Source organism: Felis catus, chromosome D4, assembly GCF_018350175.1.
Source record: "Felis catus isolate Fca126 chromosome D4, F.catus_Fca126_mat1.0, whole genome shotgun sequence".
In the NCBI taxonomy this organism is placed as follows: Eukaryota; Metazoa; Chordata; class Mammalia; order Carnivora; family Felidae; genus Felis; species Felis catus.
The window spans coordinates 87,503,830-87,518,096 of record NC_058380.1 but is presented as its reverse complement, the minus strand read 5'-3'; the positions used below and the strand labels follow the sequence as shown (position 1 = coordinate 87,518,096).

At 54.0% G+C, this 14,267-nt stretch overlaps 2 long non-coding RNA genes across 2 annotated transcripts; both read right to left on the bottom strand.

The window, feature by feature from the left end:
• Positions 1–4,914: 4,914 nt before the first annotated feature.
• On the bottom strand, positions 4,915–6,218 carry LOC109493991. Its single transcript, XR_002737856.2, has 3 exons — positions 5,841–6,218; positions 5,593–5,712; positions 4,915–5,196 (listed from the first exon to the last, which is right to left on the bottom strand). It is a non-coding gene; the product is annotated as an uncharacterized LOC109493991 (long non-coding RNA).
• A 126-nt stretch (positions 6,219–6,344) lies between these two features.
• On the bottom strand, positions 6,345–8,208 carry LOC111557627. The gene is made up of 2 exons (XR_002737855.2): positions 7,926–8,208; positions 6,345–6,802 (listed from the first exon to the last, which is right to left on the bottom strand). It is a non-coding gene; the product is annotated as an uncharacterized LOC111557627 (long non-coding RNA).
• Positions 8,209–14,267: the final 6,059 nt, after the last annotated feature.

The following is a 14,267-nucleotide window of genomic DNA, read 5'->3' as shown; positions in this document are numbered from 1 at the left end:
TTTATACATAAGTAAGTAAATAAATAAAATCGTGCTACGATTGTTTAATAATATTGGAGAAGGTTACGATAAATGCTAAGCAGGGGTAGTAATAATAATATAATAATAATAAGCCTAAAAACGTATCCCAGCATGACTCCAGTGTTTATGTGACGTTACTGCACCAGGCTGACTGCTTTAACAGACAACTCCCAGAGTTCCATGACTTAACAAAGGGCCATCTCATCTTCCTGGAACTATCATGGGGAGGTGGGGTCTCTGCTCCACCGGGGTCATTCAGGAACGCAGGCGCATCCCAACTACTGGCTTGGATGCCCCCTAGGGTCTTGGAGTCCTTCGCTAAGTCCCCTGAGCTGCGGGAGGAGAGACGGCCCCGGGTGGATCAAAAGATTTTACGGGCCTGATCCAGAAGCGGGTGATGTCACTTCCTCCCACCTTCCATTGGTCAGACTCTATCACGTGCCTCCCTGCCTGCAGGGGCGGCTGGGAAATGTAGTCTAGTCGGGCGCCCGGAAGAGAAGGGAAGTAGGATTTGCTGAACACAGTAAATCCACAGCAGTCAATACACATTGAAAAACATGCTGCAAAGAGATCATCACATTTTAACAGTAATTATTTCTGGGTGGTGAAGTTAAAGGCATTTAAATTTTTTTCTTATGATGTGGCTTGGAATTTTTCAAATCTTGTAAAGTAAACATTTAGCGCTTTTACGGGGGGGGGACCTTTAATCATTGACGAAACAGGGGCGCCTGGGTCGCTCAGTCGGATAAGCGTCCAACTCTTGATCTAGGTTCAGGTCTTATGGTTCATGGGTTTGAGCCCTGCGTCTGGCTCTGGGCTGACAGCACGGACCCTGCTTGGGATTCTCTCTCTCTCTCTCTCTCTCTCTCTCTCTCTCTCGTGCTTCCTTGCCTGGGTCCACCCACTCACCCCTCCCCTAGGTCACTGTCCTGTGCCTTCTCCTCACCACCCAGACCATCAGCTGTCTCCCCTGACTCTCTCACCCGATGACCCACCTTGTCCGCAGGACAGAAACAAGAAAAGATCCAGGAACTTCCCCCCAACATCTGCCCCTCCCCCACCACTCCCGCTGCCCCCTCCTCCTTCTAGAGATGCCCACCCTGCCTCGGGCACCTGCCGGGAGCTGGGAAGAGGGAGAGAAATGTTTAATGGCGGAGTTCGTGTTTAACGGGTACAGATTCATTTTGCAAAATGAAAAAGTTCTATGAGTGGATGTGGGGACGATTGCATAAAAATGTGACTGCGTCTAAAGTGACTGTGTTTAATCCCCAGGGAAGTGTATGCTCAAAGGTGATTAGAATGGTAAATTTTACATCTTGCGTATTTTTCCACAATATTTTCACAAGATCTTCTATGGGCTGTCTGGGTGACTCGATCGGTTAGGCATCCAACCCTTGACTTCGGCTCAGGTCATGATCTCACCGTTACGATCTCAAGGCTGTGAGATCGAGGCCAGAGCCAGGCTCGGTGCTGACAGCAAGGAGCCCGCCTGGGGATTCTCTCTCTCTCCCTCTCGCTCTGCCCCTATCCCGCTCTCTCGCTCGCTCTCAAATAGATGAACATTTAAAAATATGTCAACTAAGAAAAATTTTAATACAGTGTGTTTTAAAAAGATATATTGAAGGGATGCCTGGGCGGCTCAGTCGGGTGAGCATGTGATTCTTGATTTGGGCTCAGGTCATGATCCCAGGTCGTGGGATCAAGCCCTGTGTTGGGCTCTGTGCTGTGTGGAGCCTGCTTAAGATTCTCCCTCTCTCTCTCTCTCTCTCTCTTTCTCCCTCTGCCCCTCTCCCTCTCCCCAACTCACCCTTTCTCTTTCTGGAAGGAAGGAAGGAAGGAAGGAAGGAAGGAAGGAAGGAAGGAAGGAATATTGAAGTCCTATCCCCAGTACTTCAGAATGTGAACTTACTTGGAAATCGGGTCTTTTCAGATGGGATTAGTTGAGACGAGGTCTTACGTGAGTAGGAGGGGCCCTTACCCAATATGACCGGTGTCCTTATAAGAGGAGGACAGAGACCCACAGGGAGGATGCTAGATGACTCCAGAGGCAAGCCAAGGATCGCCAGCCCCCAGCAGAAGCTCAGGAGGCGCAAGGAAGGGGGCCAGCCAGAGTCTCAGTCCCTCACGACACTGCTGGGACCCTGATCTCAGATTTGTACACTCATGAACTGTGACAGAATACATTTCTACCGTGTCCCGCCGCTGGCTTTGCGATACTTTGGTCCTGCGGTCCTGAGAAAGCCACACAGGCCCCTCCTTTCTCCCTCACGTCCTACTTGGTCTGGGCCAGTCTCGCCCCTTTATACTCCCGGGTCCCACGTTCACACCCCCACCCAGCCCTCCCCGAGGACCCCAGACTCAGCTGGCTCATGGCCACCTGGTTGTCCAAACGGCATTTCCGAGGTAACTGAAACCAACTTCTCTTCTTCCCCTCTCAGAACCTGTGGTGCTTCCTTAGCTAGTGGCCCCTTCTCCGGCAAGTGACCCTGGCCAGAGCCTCTGGAGTCATTCCTGACTCTGCCTTTTCTCGAAGGCCCCCATCCAAAGATGACACCTTCCCCCTGCCAACCTCGTCCTCATCCTGGGTCCTTGTCCTCGCTACTCCCAGCTCAGCAGCTGGGGGGGGGGGGTGGTTAAATTGTAAATCAGATTACATTCTGCTCAAAATCCTCCAAGGGCTTCCCACCTCTCTCCTGGCAAAAGCCAAAGTCCCCAAGTGGCTGACGCCCCCCCCCCCCCCCGCGGCGCCCGACCTCTGTCCTCAGTCTCCTGAAGTCATTGCTCACCCTGACTCTGGCCACAGGGCCCCCTTTGCTGTCCCTCAGGGGCCCCCAGGAGCCTGTGCATTTACTCTTTCCTCTGCTGGACACTCTTCGTCCAGCTATGCGCGTGAATTGTCCCTCACCGTCCTCCTGCCAAGCCTTTGCTAAAATAAACGTCACCCTTATCCTAGACCACCTCCAGCCCTCCAGCCCTCCCCCATAACTCCAGAAGGGGGCTGGATGAGATGAAGGAGAAGAGGGTTCCTTTTCCCGCTTGGAGCTGAATTTAGATCCCCCCCCCACCCTCCCCCACCCACCCCCGGGACGAGCCTGTACGCTTAAAAGTGGACGAGCTGTGAACCACCCTCCCCACCCCCATGTTCACTCCCCGGCCTAATCCTTGTCCCTCCCCAGACCCATTGCACACGCCTTTCTCAATCTCAGCCTGGGGCCACCCCTCCCCCCCTCCCACGGCACCCCGGGCACAGCTTCAAGCCTCAGTGTCTCCATCCGTCAAATAGAGGCTTCCTAGCTGGTTCCTACCATTGTCAAGGCTGAAGGGGATGCCCACCGTCCGCCGTAGCACCAAGAGGGAGCATCAGCCGACTCCGGAGGGGATCTGATTTTTGATGGTGGCCAAGCTATCGTGCTAAATCCTTCCAATACCATCTCGCCAAATGCTGTCGCTGCACCGGAGAGGACACTATCATTGTCCCCAGTTGTCTGAAGAGGAAAGCCAGCAGCGGGAAGCCCAAGGCCGTGCGACAGTGAAGGGCAGACCCGTCTTGGGCCCGAACACCCAACCCCGGGCCACACTGCACCTTCCCCCTAGAGGTATATCGGGTTGAAATGCAGAGTCACCACTTCCGGCCTCCATGCCTCAGTCTCCTCATCTGCCAAGGGGGTGGCTGCCACCCTCCTGGACGTCGTTCCCACAGAGGAATGAGGACGCGTGCGGCCCCCCGGGAGCCTTGAGCAATGTCAAGTGTGCAAGGGGCAGCTGGCGTTCAAAAAGTCAGCAAACACCTCTTATTGCCGTCAAATACACGTCGCATAAAAAGTTCACCTTTGAGCCGCTTTGAAGCGGACAGCTCAGGGCATCAAGTACATTCACACCATTGTCCAGCCGACATCACCATCCGGCTCCAGAACTTTCTCAGCTCCCCCAACGGAAGCGGAAGTGCTGTCCCTGGTGACCGCTAGCTTCCCCGGGCCCCTCCCTTACTCTTGAAAAGGAACCTCCTGCCGGCACATCCTGGTGGGACAGGGCGGGGAGAGGAGAAGATGTCAACAGGCCGGCAAACAACAAGGACAGCGCATCCCGGAAGCTTCCGCTTCCGAGGGGGCCGGCCAACCCCCGAAGCCAACCCCCAAGGCCAACCCCCAAAGCCGGGCCAGCCACAGCCCCCCGCCCGAGGAGGGGCCGCCCCTCCACTGAATGAAGGAACGACAAATGACCACCACCCTTCCACACAGAAGCCGGGACACCATCCTGGCCCAGGGTCCCTCCGGAAGCCCGTTCATGGTTAACGTCGAGGGCCTGAGGGTCTGCATCTATAAAAGAGGGCGCAGAGGACGGGTGGTATCTCCCAAGGCTGTGGTGAGAATCGGTTCACGAGGCGGTGGTACAGTACGAAGCGGAGGGCAGGGTGGCCCCCACTGTTGTTGCTGTGAATTTTATTCCATTCCACCCGCCAGAAGCAGGGCAAAGGTCCTTGTGCACCGTGAGGGAAAGGACTTTTCTATCCAACTTTTCCTCTGCTTCCCAGAACAGCCCAGATGGTCTCCTCACCGACCCTCCCCGGAAACAAGTCACTGGGCGATCCCATGCTGGGCAGTGTGGCCAAAGTAGCTAGCCAGATGTCACCTTCGAGGGCTTGTGGTGGGGGGCAGGGGTGGGGGCACATGGGGAGGCAGACACAGGTCTCTTGAGCCAAGGTGGTCAGGGATGAGCCCATTCAGGTTCCGGGGAAGGACAATAAAGGGACCCTGGGGGCGCCTGGGTGGCTCAGTCGGTTAAGCGGCCGACTTCGGCTCAGGTCACGATCTCACGGTCCGTGAGTTCGAGCCCTACATCGGACTCTGTGCTGACAGCCCAGAGCTTGGAGCCTGCTTCCGATTCTGTGTCTCCCTCTTTCTCTGCCCCTCCCTTGTTCATGCTCTGTCTCTCTCTGTCTCAAAAATAAATAAACGTTAAAAAAAATTAAAAAAAAAAAAGATGGCTAACCAGCTAATTTGGGGATGGAGAGATTATTCTGGATTATCCGGGTGGCGATGGTAATCATAAGCATTCTTAAATAATGGAAGAGGGAAGAAGAGTTGGTGTCCAGGATGAGGAAAGGCTCAGTGGGCCTCTCCTGGCTTTGCAGATGAAAGGGAGCCTCCAGCCAAGCCACACGGGCAGCCTTGACACCTGGAAATACAAGGAAAGGATTCTTCCCCTCCAGCTCCAGAAGGAACACAGCCCTGCCCACCGCCGCCTTGGATTTAACCCAGGGAGACCTGTGTCAGACTTCTGACCCATAAAACTGTAAGAGAGTAGATTTGTGTTGTTTCAAGCCATTAAGTTTGTGGTGAGGCATCACGGCAGTCATAGGTTCAGCTGGTGATGGCGTGGGGGCTGGGAGAGGGGACATCTGGCTTGGGGACTGAGAAGATGGCAATACCATCAACCACAAGAGGCCACAGGACAACAAACACATGGGGACAGGAGTCTGTCTACTGCCCTGACCTGAGCCGCCCAGCCCAGGCCCTCGCTGGGCACAGAGGCCAGGGACCCAGGGAGAAATTGCGGGGGAAGCGTCCTTACATGGTCGCTACTGGAGTGAGGTCGCTGTTGTAGGATGAACGGGGGTAGCAAGATCCCCCACAATTCCTTGGGTCGCATTTCTGCAGCATCAAAACAACCGCACTGTTAAGCTTTCGCTTCCTAAACAAGCCAGAGAAAGAGGATTTAAACCTCAAGGACTGAGGTCAGGGAGCGGTGACAAGCCCGGGGGCCGGGTGGCGTAGGGAATGACACGGTGGGGTCTCAGGGCGGAAATGATGCCTGCGTACCCAGTTTTCCCTGGAGGAGGGAGAGCAGGTGGGACTGGCTGGAAACGTCTCCCTCCTCGCTTTCCACAGCAATTCTTGTTTATTTTTTCTTTCCTTCAAAATACAAAAAAAAAGGCAGGAGGTGGGGGACTGCTCCAGCTCGCGGGAGAAGCAGGCGGCTCATCCCTGCCCGGCCACCCGGCCTCTCCGCCGGCTTCGTTCCCCGCCTCCCCCGGCCCTTTGTCTGGCTCCCGCGCTGCCGCGCACATGGTCCCCTGTCAAATTCCGGGCGGCTCCGGGGGACACGTGTCGGGAAGTCTGCAGCGCCACCGGCCCCCGCGTAACCATGGAAACGGCGGCCAATGGGAAGCCCGCGCTGCCCGCGGGGGCGGAGCCGAGCGCGGCCGGAGCGGGCGGGGCGGGGCGCGGGGCGGGGCGCGGGGCGGGGCCGAGGCGACGGGAAATGAGGGCGGGGCCCGGGTCGCCCCCGCCCCGCCCCCGGAGGTCCGAAGTGCGCGAGACGCACACCCGGGGTTGTCCGTGGGCTTCTCTGTGCCGCGCGGTTTCCGGGACATCTCGACAGCGTCTCCTCGGCACCCCTGGGATTTTCTTTGCCTTGAAGTATAAGGTTAAGAGTCTATACGTCAGTAGATCTGGGTTCAGATCCTACCAGCAACACTTAACTAGCTAGCTAGCTAGCTGGGTGCCTTGCTCAAGTGACTGAACCTTTCTGTGCCAGTTTCTTCGTCCGGTCCGCTGAGTGATCGTAAACCTGTACAGAGATAACAAGCAATTCGCCCAGCGTGGCACCAGCGTGTGCTCAACAAACAGCAGTGACCCGTAGTGAGGTCCTTCTCCTGAGCCTCCAGAAAGGAAGACTCCATTTGGGTGTGAAAAAATCCACCCTCTCTGTTTGGGGCTCCTGGGGTGCTGACTTCTGACTCCTTTGCCCAAGGCTGGTTCCAGCAATGGCTCCAACGTGCCTGTCAACAAATGCAAAGATGAGCCTGGGGTCTGTCAGGGTCCCCCTTGGCAGCTGCCAGCCTGCCAAGTCCCTGGAGGCTGGCGCAGAGCTGAGCACCTCCAGATTGGGGAGCGGGGGGGGGGGTGCAGAAAGAAAGGAAGGTTCGTTGCCAAGGGCTGGGGGCCAGGAAACGATTTTGGCACCGTTGCTGACCAACCGGGTGACCCACACAAGTGTTTTTACCTCTCTGGGCAAAAGCATCTTGTAAAACAGTGAGGATGATACCTGCCGACCTCCCATTCAGTGTGGTGGAGAATCTGAAATGAGGAAATGGATTCTCAAAAAAAAAAAAAAAAAAAATCCTCTGTTTGTTTCCAAGTGAGCCTGGAAGAGTTCGACAGAAGAAGTGGATGGCAGACTGCACTGGGAGGGACCCAGCCCCTCTCTCCTGGCTTCCCCAGGCTCAGCCCCCGGGGCGTAGGACACACATCCCTAGCCAGGAGCTTCAATTAGCAGGAATCTTCCTTTCGCCTTTACGAAGCCGTGGAAAACGCATGCATGCATTCATTCATTCGTTCATTCAACAAAGCTTTCTGTGGGTGTGCTGTGGGCCAGGTGCTGTGCTAGGTCCTGGGGCTGTAAGCAGGGAGCCGAACCCAGTCCCTGCCCTGAAAGAGGTCACTGTCTGGCTGGGGAGACAGACATGAAAGAAAGAAACATGCAAATAAACACACGGCCACAAATATCCATAAATGCCCTGAAAAAAAAAAAAGGCGCGGGAGCCATAAGCACAAAGGCAATAAAAAACGAGTCTGGGGGAGAGAGCAGGCAGGGCAGGCCTCCCTGAGGAGGTGACATTTCAGAGGGGCCCGAGGAGTGAGCAAGAGTCAGCCTGGTGAGAAGGGAGGAAAGGTATTTCAGGCAAAGGGAAGAGTGCGTGCTGCCTGGAGGCCAGAGGGGGCCGAGGCATTCACTGAAGAAGGTCTCTGTGACCCAGAGGCCAGTGACTGGGGAGGGGAAGGAGTGGGGGGAGGTGCGGAGGGAGGGGTAGGGGAGGGGTCAGCAGGCGCTGGCTTAGTCGGGCCGGTCCCCTAAGGATGGTGACACAACATAAATTCATGGGGATTTACATTAAAATATACCTTGTTTTTCAAAGTCATCCCCTGGATTCGGCCAGTGTTCAACCTGGTCTCACCTGCCTTCTGCCTTTTCCAGTCTGAAGGCACCAGATGATTCAGAATCAGATGAGTTTCATTATTACTCAGCACACTCCACTGACTACGACAGAAAAGGAGACGCATTTATGGAAAGATTTGTAACACGAAGATTAGGATTAGGGTTCGGGGGACACCTGGGTGGCTCAGTCAGTTGAGCCTCCGACTTTGGCTCAGGTCATGATCCAGGTCATGATCTCACGGTTCGTGGGTTCGAGCCCTGCATGGGGCTCTATGCTGACAGCTCGGAGCCTGGAGCCTGCTTCCGATTCTGTGTCTCCCTCTCTGTCTCTGCCCCTCCCCTGCTGGTGCTCTCTTTCTCTCTCTCTCTCTCTCTCTCTCAAAAATAAATATTTAAAAAAAATTTTTTTTAAAGAATTAGGGTTTGGGTTGGGTTTTTGGTTAAGGGTAGAGTTGGTACAGGGTTTGGGCTAGGATTGGGTTGGGGTTAGACTTAGGGCTAGTGTTGGGGTCAGGATTGGGGTTGGGGTTGGGTTAGGGTTTGGAATGAGTTCCATTATCTACATTCCTATTGCTAGCACCCCATCGAGTATCTGGGACATAGTAAGGGTCCAGTAGGTGTTTTTAACTTATTAATTACTGTGCTTTATTTCGAACCAGAGAGATACAGTGGCCAGGCAGCCTCATTCCCTGGATATTCTGATTATTTATCTGTGTGTTGTAAACAGACGGGTAAAACTCACCTGCACGCCAAGTTTTTGTTCTTCTAAGACTGCACCAAAAAAAAAAAAAAGAAATCCTTCTACTGTGGGAAGCAAGGAGGAAGTAGTCTGTGCATGTCAATCCGGTGACCAAGGCAGGGGGACAGAGAGCCCGGGAGGCCACATACTTCAAAAGAGCGCAGGTGTGGGGGTGAGAGTGGGCTCCTGCCAAAGTCCCAGCAAGGCTGAGGGGGCGTCAAGGAACTAGATCGGGCTGCAGGGTGGGTTTTGGACGAGGAGTTGGGGGAGGAAAAGGGTGAAGAGATGAGCCCCAGAGTTAAGAAGGTAGGCCGATCACGGATCATATAAATGTAACCCGAGTAGCTCCTGGGACCCAAGTGGCCCTCGCCCTGCAGAGTCTCATTCAAAGAAGCTTGAGACAGCAGCCACGTGTTATTCGTGGAGGGGGGTCCAATATTTTTTTCTCTTGCAAAGAATATCAAGGGGGATCCAACTGCTACCCCTCAGCCACGCTGCTCAATCCCATCACCTCTTCCTCCAGGGCTAACGTAGCATGTTTTACTCCAGAACCCCTCACTTGCAGCCCTCCAAGTATGACTTCCCTGGCCTCTCTCTGCTCTCTCAGCACTTCGCTAGGCAGCTCAACTCGGCCTCAGGGACTTCTCTGTTCCCTTTCTGATCTCCCCACTTCACAGAGCCCCCCCCCACCCCCCCACCGTAAAGAACAGTCCAGAGATGACCCAGCCGGGACTGCACGCCCCTCCCCTTCCCCCCTGCTCTGCACTCCTGCCTCTCCCTGGAACCGGACTTGGAAGGATAGAGCTCTCTGCAGAGGGCAGAGAGAAGAGCTGAACAGGCAAGGTCAAGATTCTCTTTTATGAGGCCTAGGTGAGTGGGGGACGTTCCTGTGACTTGTCACAGTATAAAGATTGCACCATCTCCATTGGGCACTGGGGAGCTAGGGGAGGGTTTTGAGCCAGAGAGGAAAGCAGTCGGATTTGTGAGCAAATCTTCCGCGGGGGCAGGGCTCTGTGTGTCTTGGGGGTGATCCCCCACCAGCCCCTGGAAGATCGTGGTTAAATATGTGATAAGCGAAGAGGTCAGTGAGGGGTGAAGGGGTGAGTAGATGAATGAACAAATGAACGAATGAATGAAATAGTGAGCTTCATGAGCATTCTGGATTTTCATGCAGGCCTCAAGGACCCCAGGACAATTGCACCCTCGTGGCGGCTTCTTAAATCCTTATTCTTCCCCTTTATGCCAACCAGCTGGGACCTCCTGGGAATGACCTCCAGGCTCCCAGGGGCCACGGGACCCCTCCCACACGGTGAAGCATCTGGCCTGGCTCCACCAGTCTGCTGGGAATGGCCCACGCTCCCCTGGGCAAGACCCGCAGCGCCCGGGAAACCTCCCAGTGCTTCTGGCTCTGGGTCTCATTCTGCTTCCCAGCAACACGTAAAAATAGCTTCAAGGACACCCAGGGGGCGGGAGGGGGGAGACCTGGTCCCCGACTTCCAGAAGAGCTAGATACGCGCTCCCATCCCTCACTGTCCAAGGGCCCCCTGCTGCCCATATTAATGTGGATTTGAACCTGGGTCTGTGTCTGTGAACCTCAGGCCTAAACTTGCGAAGCGCCGCAGCGAAGCTCCTCAGCGGCCCCTGTCACCCAGCTTGGGCCAAGAGGGACAGATACAGACGGGCAGGAAGGGCGCCCGGAATCCCTCCCGCAGCCAGCTCAGAGCAAAAGGCCTGCAGGGCCCTGGTGCGTGACTGGAGGATGAGGTCTGGAGAAGCGCAGAGCCTGGGATAACCGGGCAGCCTGGCTGGGGCGGGGGGAGGGGGGAGGAGGGGGCAGCCTGGCTTGGGGGGAGGGGAGGCAGAAGTGATTTAGCAACAGGCGCGTTAGGAGCACAGACTGCTCCCGGGCCATGGGCCGGCGTCCCCTGGAATCCTTACAATCCCATGAAGGACTTGCCGTGATTTCTCCCCATTATACAGATGAGCAAAGCGAGGCTCGGGGAGGGAAGTGACCAGCCACGCAGGTAGCTGGGGCAGAGCCAGGATTTGAACCCAGGGGGACTCAGGAGCCTAGACTCCTGCCTCTGCACTAAAGGAATGAGCTTAAGGTAGAAGCCAAGGGTGGGGGTCAGTTTTCCTCCCCGCCTCCCAAAAGCCCCAAAATAGGCCTGCTTTCTTGATGACGGTCTCCTCCCCCTCAGCTCCACAAATACCCACGTTCCCAGGCCGAACCCAGGGCGGGGGCCCACAGGCGCTCGCGCCCAGCGGGACCTATTTCTGGCCGCAGCCCGGGGCCAGCCACAAGCGGCCTTCTGTCGTGGCCTCGGCCACAGCCCACAGCCAAGGCCCAGGCCCTGGCCGGGCCTCCAAAGGGCTCATTGTCCGGCTGCCTGGGCCGCCAAGCCTGGCTCCTGGACATCCGGAGTGGGGGGCAGAGGGTGACCTGGGCACAGTGGACTGAGGGGCCTGTGTGAGAGCAGCGGCTGACTCGAAGGACATCCCAGACTCCACCTTGGGACGGCCTCAGGCCGGCCTCAGAGAGGCCCTGAGGTCACACACACGCACACACACACACACCCCAGAGGTGACAGCTGCAGCTTACCGCCACCACAACCACCGGGAGTAAGGAGACAGAGCCAGAGATTGAGAGCCGGGTGGGTTGGGATTCTAATACTGACTCCTCCTGAGCTGGCCGTGAGACCCGGGCAGGCTCTCTGAGCCTCAGTCTCCTCATCTGTAAAATGGGACAGATACCTCCCCTGTTTTACCAGATGTGCAAACCCAGTTTCAGAGAAGCGGCTTGTCTGAGTCAACCCAAGCAGGCCTTTTGCATACATACATACACATCAAGGAGGTTTTCGGGGAGCCTGGTTGGCTCAGTACGTAGAGCATGCCACTCTTGATCTCGGGGTCGTGAGTTTGGGCCCCACGTTGGGTGTAGAGATTACTTCAAAATAAAATCTAGGAGCGCCGGGGTGGCTCAGGCGGTTAAGCATTCGACTTCGGCTCAGGTCAGGATCTCACGGTTCGTGGGTCCGAGCCCCATGTTGGGCTCTGTGCCGACAGCTCGGAGCCTGGAGCCTGCTTCGGGATTCTGCGTCTCCCTCTCTCTGTGTCCCTCCCCCGCTCGCACTCTGTCTCTGGCTCTCAAAATGAAATAAACGTTGAAAAAAAATTTTAATAAAAAAAATAAAATCTTAAAAAAAAAAAAAAGGTTTTCACTAAGAACATTTTCAAACACCCACAAAAGTAAGGAGGCAGGAGTATGATAAGTCCTCCTGCTCCATCATTCAGATTCAATAATTACTGAGATTTTGCCGCACCTGCTCTATCTACCCCCTTTCGATAACAATTTTGTTGCTGTTGCTTGAAGCTAATTTAAAGCCAGTCCTGGACATGTCTTTTCATCCTGCCCCAGCTCAGCGTCCCTCTAAGTACACGGACATGCTTTCGTATAAACACCTGGCAAAATTAAGAGCAGCTCCACGGCGTCGTCTCCTACCCAGGGCATAATCGAAGTCTCCTGATATTCTCATCAATGTCAGGTTCCAGGCGATCGGTTTGAAGTAGGATCCAAGGAAGATCTAACATGTGGCACTCGGTTGTTACATCCTGTTACTTTCTTAGAAAATGTGTTTTCTTGTCACTGACTTATTGAAGAAACGGAGTCTGTTAGTCCTCTGGAATATGCACATCCCAGATTTATCTGTTTCCAGTTCACAAGCTCACCAGCAATGCACGAAGGTTCCAACTTGTCCACTTCCTTGCCAACACTTGTTATCGCCCATCTTTTTTATTTCAGTCATCCTCGTGGGGGTGAGGGAGCAGCTCGTGGTTTTGATGACTAGTGATGTTGAGCATCTCTTTGTGTGTTTATTGTAATTTGTATGTCCTCCTTGGAAGAATGCCTATTCACGTCCTTTGCCCATGTTTAAATTGTATTATTTATCTTTTATTATTTTGTTGGAAGAGCTCTCTACACATTCTGGACACAGGTCCTTTATCAGATACGTGATTTACAAAATTTTTCTCTCATTCTCTGGGCTGTCTTTTCACTTTCTTGGCGTCCTTTGACGCAGAAAGTTTTAAATTCTGGTGAAGTCCTATTTATCTACTCTTTTGCCCCTGTGCTTCTGGGGTCCTATGCCTAATTCATAGGGTCATGAAGATTTACTCCTACGTTTTATTCTGAGAAGTTTATAGTTTTAGCTCTTATAGTTAAGTCTATGGTCCATTTTGAGTTAACTTTTGTGTATGGTGTGAGGTAGGGATCCAACTTCATTCTTTTGATGCGGGTATCCCGTTGTCCATACCATTTGGTGAAAAGGCTACTCTTTCCCCATAGAATGGTCTCATACCCCATGTCTAAAATCAATTGAGCATAAACGTATGGGGAGACTTGTGGACTCTCGATTCTATTCCATCGATCTATAGTCTATCCTTATGCCACTGCCATACTGTCTTGATTCTTGTAGCTGTGCAATAACTATTAAAATCAGAAGGTGTGACTTCTCCAATTTTGCTCTCCTTTTTCAAGATCATTTGGCTTTCTGGGTCCTTCACATTTATGGATAAATTTTCAGATGAGCTTGTCAATTTGGCCAAAAAAGCCAACTGGAATTTTGATAGGGACTGCATTAAGTCTACAGGTCTGTCTGTTGGTATTGCCGGCCATAAATTTAAACTTTGAACTGGATTGGACCCCAATGATCTATAGCTCTGACCCCAAGCATCCACAAAGACCCTGCCCTGGGCATCCCTCAAGGGCTGAGGGTCCCATACTCTTCTGGAGCCAACCCCAGACCCCCAGAGCTTCCAGGCAAGCTGCTGCTGGATCCCATCTACCCTCAACCTTCAACCGACTTTTGGAGTCAAGATGCAGAAGTCAACACTTCCTGATGTTAAACTCCTTCTATAAGTTATGGATACCGGGGAAATCTTCACAAACCTTAATTCTGCCCAAACAGGGAGCCAGCACCTTCCCCAGCTGAGGCCCAACAGAGCCAATAACCCTCACAAGCCGGTCTCCTCCTCATCTTCCTGCAGCAGAAGCTGTTCTGTTTTCTGGGTCATTCGATGCTTGTTCTTCACCCACAAAGTCACTCACCTCTGAGGGCGTTGGTGGGTGGGGGGTGGGGGGGGGGGAGGTTCCCAGGCAACAAAAACAATTGCTGGGCACAAGGACCCTAACCCTGTCTCTCTGTCTTGTAAATCTCCCAGGCAAGCATTCAGCAGATGTACTGCTGGGTTGTGCCAGGCGAGGTGGGGACTGAGGACTTGAGTCCTTGCGCCCAGAAGTTCCCAGGCCAGCGAGGGTGACAAGAGCACCACCTTTAAGCCTGTACTCGGTGCCAGGGGCTGTGCACCTAGCTCTCCTGAGTGCTTGGTACAACCCCATGAAGCAAGTGTGGTCACTACATCGTGGATGAGTACATATCTTTATCAAAATATATCATTTGAGTAGCTTGCGCCGTCGGGCCTGTGCAAGGGGGTGGATGCTCAATGGCCACAAAGATTCCCCAGGTCCCTGCCTCCTTGGAAATGCTCCCCAGTGGGACAGGCAGACCTT